Genomic DNA, 5,341 nt, shown 5'->3' on the forward strand with positions numbered 1-5,341 from the left:
TATCCTTTAGAATTTAAGTATCGGTTGCAAAGAGCGCAAGCCGAGGCAAAACAAAATGTAATAACTAGTAAAATAAGGAGAAAAAAATGTTATGATGTAAATATAAATCCATTAAATTATAAGGAAGGTGATTTAATTTTAGTAAGAAAGGAGACTGGTAGTAAGCTTGATTGTATTTATGATGGACCATTTGTAGTCGTAAAAGATGAATCGTCAAATGTTGTTATTCAATGTAAAGGAAAATTAGATGTTATTCATAAAAATAGGACTAAGTTGTATTGTAATGAAAAAAAATATTAAGATTTAAATTTATATTTTTTTTTTTCATTAGGAAGGGTGATGTGGTGTGATGTCACGTACGTCACATTATTGTGGAGATAACATTACTGTATAGATGTAGATAAGTAATTGTCAGATAGGTATGTAATTCATCAGATAGGTTGATAGCTTTCTATCACGTAGTATTAAGTATATCGATACCTCCTACGTAGAGTGTCGTAACCAACAATTTGCGGTTTTTAACTTTTCTTCATTTTCGTACTTCTAAACATAACAACTAATGACTGCAAGAATAAAAAATGTTACATTTTTATTAGAAGGTCTAGATAATCAGACTACAAAATATCGTATAATAAATGTTGCCCGTGTATAAAATCGTATGTTGTACTATCGACACAATACGCGGGGGTGTGGGGACGCAAGGCACGCGCGGGCGCCTCGTATGTTTCAGTTACCATACAGTACGCGGGAGGAGTGTGCGGTCGTCACGCAGCAATTAAATTCATTATTATTGTTCTTTTTTACATTGATTTGCAAGTTTTTCGTTAAAGTATAATCAAAATGTCGTCTAGAGAATAAAGAATCCTTGATTTTATTATAATAGACAAAACAAATGATGCGGTACGTAATGAAGACACAGTTGAAAATTCAAATTACGGAAAAAAAAATCAAGTTAAAACAACACCTGTGATTGAAGAACCAGAAAGAAATGAAGTTATGTATTTTGTACTATATAAGTTGTGTACTTTGTTAGTAAAATTAATGGTTTTTTTTAAATAAAAGTAAAATTCTCTATCTTTGCCGATGTAAAATACAGTATTTCATACTTAGTATATTTTACGTCGTTTTCACTTAGAAAATAAATGTCGTATATGTAACATACAATATTTTACACCGGAAAAATAAAAATGTATTATATCGGAACATGTACATACGATGTTTTACGTCGGCGTTTAATATTGTTTTTTTTTCGTATGTACTACATCCTATAGATTACTTCGGTAAGGCATGTGACTTACCACATTATACGTGTCAAAAAATCGTCAAATTTTGTTTTTTCAGCATTTTTACCTTTGCATTTAAATATAAATTTAGATGCAATTGAGCAAATGATGTGTTTTTTATCAGATTCTGACATAGAGGTGGAGAACAACGTCCAAGAATGTACATCGCGGAATAGTAAGTTATTTCTTTAAACAAATTGATTTTTGGTACTCCTATTGTTATTTACCATTTTCTTGCAGTTTGTGGACTGTTCTTATAATAAGAATATTTAACGAAGATTTTTTAAGTTATTTTTATTTTTAGGTCCTATATCGGAAATCTATAAAAAATTTGATGCACACCCTGAGGACGCACTTACATTTATTAATTTAAAAGTAAATGGTGCACAAGAAGGTGAACCTATGCCAATTCCTTGGTAATGCATTAGTAAATTATATTATTTATAAGTGCTTAATTATTAATTTTACAATTTATTGTTTTAGATTCATCCGAAACTAATACCAAATAGTAATATTACACCTATTCCTTCCCCAAACTGTGCTACAAACCATTTAGACTACGATTGTGAAAATTACTTCTGTCCTTGGTATATTGAGAATGCTTTACAGGAACCCTTATCAGTCATTTCCGACTACCTATCTACTAACCACACCACAAGCATTCATTGTCACACTCCATTGTCTTCATTTTCCGAATCAACGCCAAGTTGTTCCAGAAAAAGAAAGAAGATTTCTCGAGGTACGTCGGCATGTTGCAGATTGGATTGATAATAAGCGGAAGACGTTAAGAAATTTAGGCCAAGAATATAAGAGTCGAGATGGTACCACTAGGCATGCGAAAACAATAAAACCGATGTGTTTGGAGAAGTGTAGACAAAAATGTTCTTGGAAAATTAGTAACGTTGAAATAATTGCCATTTTTAATCAATTTTGAAATTTAGGTGACAGAGAAAAGCAATGGGCTTATGTAGCTTATTTAGTGCAGAAACAGAAAAACGTAGGGTTTTCACAGATACAACATCAAGGGAGTAATTTTACTTTAATTTATAGACTTAAAGTAAACAGAAGTGATGAAAACGAATTTGTGATTGTTTGTAAGAAAACATTTTTAAATACTTTCTCTATTAGTGAACAATTTGTCTACACTGCTTTGGAAAAACTAGATGTTACTAGTGGATTAATAGATATGGACCAGCGTGGACGCCATGATAATCCTTGGAAGCTGATAACTGAAGACGTTGTTAAAAGTGTGTGTGATCACATCAAGTCCATTCAACCCATCTCTCATTACGAATCTCATTACGGGCGAAGTAGAAGTAATAAATTGTAGAAGTAGTAATTAATTTAGATGGTGATTTAAAATTTTCGTCGCTTATTTGACTTATACAAAGAATGCTTTGACGAACACGTATACTCTGATAAAGCCCATACTGAAAGGCAATATCGTGATATCGTTAACCAACATTTTAAGCTAAGTTTTTACATTCCTAAGAAGGACCAATGTGATAAATGCGACATTTATAAAAACAAACCTTCACCGACATTGCTTGAAACAGAGCTTTATGAATCACATCAGTTCAAGAAGCAAGTTTTAAAGAATCTCAAAGTAGGTAAGAGATTACAAAAATTAGTGATACAATAATATGTTCAATGTTTTTCCTGCATCTTAAAGAATTTACGAATTATTAGGTATTTGCCTATTTCCTAACTTAAATGTATAAGACTGATTCATATACATAAATAAGGTCATAAACAAGTTGTATTGAAGGATCTCAAAGTAAGAGTTTAAACGATTATGTCACATTTAATTTTATAGCACTTTGAGTACTCAAATTATTGTGACACAATGATAAGAAATCATTATAGTATCAATAAAAATGTTTGATTTCATATTTCTTTTATTATTTTCCTTTCATTGCAATAAAATTGCTAAAGTTAAGATATTATTATTTACCGATTAAACAAAGTATAATATATTATCTATTATTTACAATATTTTTTTACAAAATTTTACGACGTAGAATATAGTATCTATAACTTAAATGAAATAGTTTTGTTAACTGTCCAAAGTAAATTATGGTAAGTGTGATGTATGTAGGTTAGTTTATAATAAATGGTGGGGGGTAGTCTAAGTAGCTTGGTTGTGAGATGTCATTTTATAAACCAGTCCGGAATAAATGCTTGTTACGTACGCCCGCGTTTCAGTTAGCTCCGCGACACCGTTATCCCTCAGGACTATCGACCGCTATATCACATTGGCGAACGAGGATTAGTACCAATATTTACGCGTGCAGGTTAGACATCGCAATTATGTCGATTGGTAAAGTGCGGGAGTTCGACGTGAAGAACGGGGCGTGGTCGTCCTACGTGGACAGGCTCGAGATGTACTTTACAGTGAACAGTGTGAAAAATGAACTCAAAGTGCCTACTTTAATTGCGGTAATGGGTGACGAAGCTTACGAACTATTATCGAATCTAGCCAGCCCTAAGAAACCAGCGGAACTAAGCTACGAGTGTGCGGTCAGATTATTACGTAATCACCTCCAACCGACCCCGTCGGCACTGGCAGAGCGGTTCAGATTTCGGCAGAGAAGGCAAGCGGCGGACGAGAATGTGGCAAGCTACGTGGCGGAATTAAAAAAGTTGACACGCTATTGTAAGCTGGGGGACGGATTAAACGAAAACCTTCGGGATCAATTCGTGTGCGGCTTGAGGAGTGATCTCATCCGGCAGAGGTTATTTGCAGAGGATGACACGCTCACGTTTACTAACGCGGTGAAGTTAGCCAGCTCATTAGAAGCCGCGGAACGCGACGCAGCTGCGGTTGACGCGACAGGAGCCGCAAGCCGGGAGCTATCGGCGGATGTGCATGCTCTGGCGGTCAGCAGCGGCAAGCAGCGGCGGGAGCCACGGGCGGCGGGCCGAGCCGGGCGCGGTACACATGGAGGAGCGGGAGCGCAGCGGGCGGAGGTCGCCGGAGCGAACCTTAGCGGCAACAAGATTGCGAGGAGTGGCAGTCGGGATACACACAGTGGACAATGTTATAGCTGTGGGGGAGTGGGCCATTATCGGGAAGAGTGTCGATTTAACCAATACACCTGTAGCAAGTGCAAGCGGGTGGGGCACCTCAGGCGTGTGTGCCCGGACCAGAGGCAGGGGCGAAGAGCAGCTGTACACTATGCCGCAGGAGAGGAGGAGCCAGAGGACGAGAATCTGGACAGTTGCGGGGAGGATTTTCACCACTTATGCCTGAACGATTATAAGGCGGTGAGTGTGCCCGTTGTCATAGAAGGTCATACAATTTATATGGAAGTGGATACTGGTACGGCTGTATCCTGTATAAGCCGAGGAACTTATAATAAATATTTAAAACATTTAAAGATTGAGGCTAGCAACGTCATTTTAAACTTTTACGATGGTTCTAAGCTTAAGCCACTAGGTGTCATTAGACCAACTGTGAATTATAAGGGTGTTCATAATAATTTAGAGTTATTTATTATCGATGGAGGGACGACCTCACTGTTAGGACGGCAGTGGTTATCAGAATTAAAAATAAAGTTACCAATGTTTACAAATTGTAATAATATGATAGGTGCAGATAAGAGCCATATACAAATGGATCATGAGTTGAAAAAATTGTTCAACAGATATAAGGAATTATTCAGCGGAGGTTTGGGCACATACACGGGGGGCAAGGCGACTCTGAGGGTTCGGGAGAGCGCGGTACCGGTGTTCCACCGCGCGCGGCCGCTGCCGTACGCGCTGCGCGACCGCGTCGACGCGCAGCTCGATCAGATGCTGCGCGACGGCGTCATCGAGCCCGTCGACTGCTCCGAGTGGGCCTCACCTCTCGTACCGGTAAGCAAGGCTGATGGTTCCTTGAGAATTTGTGCTGACTACAAAGCTACAGTCAACCCGGCGCTTGTGGTAGACCGCTATCCGTTGCCAAAAGTAGACGATTTGCTGGTAAGGTTAAGTGGGTCACAGTTTTTCTCAAAAATTGATTTATCTCAGGCCTATAATCAGGTTTTGTTAGACGAAACGAAAAATCTCACCGT

This window comes from Plodia interpunctella, chromosome 20 (assembly GCF_027563975.2).
Source record: "Plodia interpunctella isolate USDA-ARS_2022_Savannah chromosome 20, ilPloInte3.2, whole genome shotgun sequence".
Classification (NCBI taxonomy): Eukaryota; Metazoa; Arthropoda; class Insecta; order Lepidoptera; family Pyralidae; genus Plodia; species Plodia interpunctella.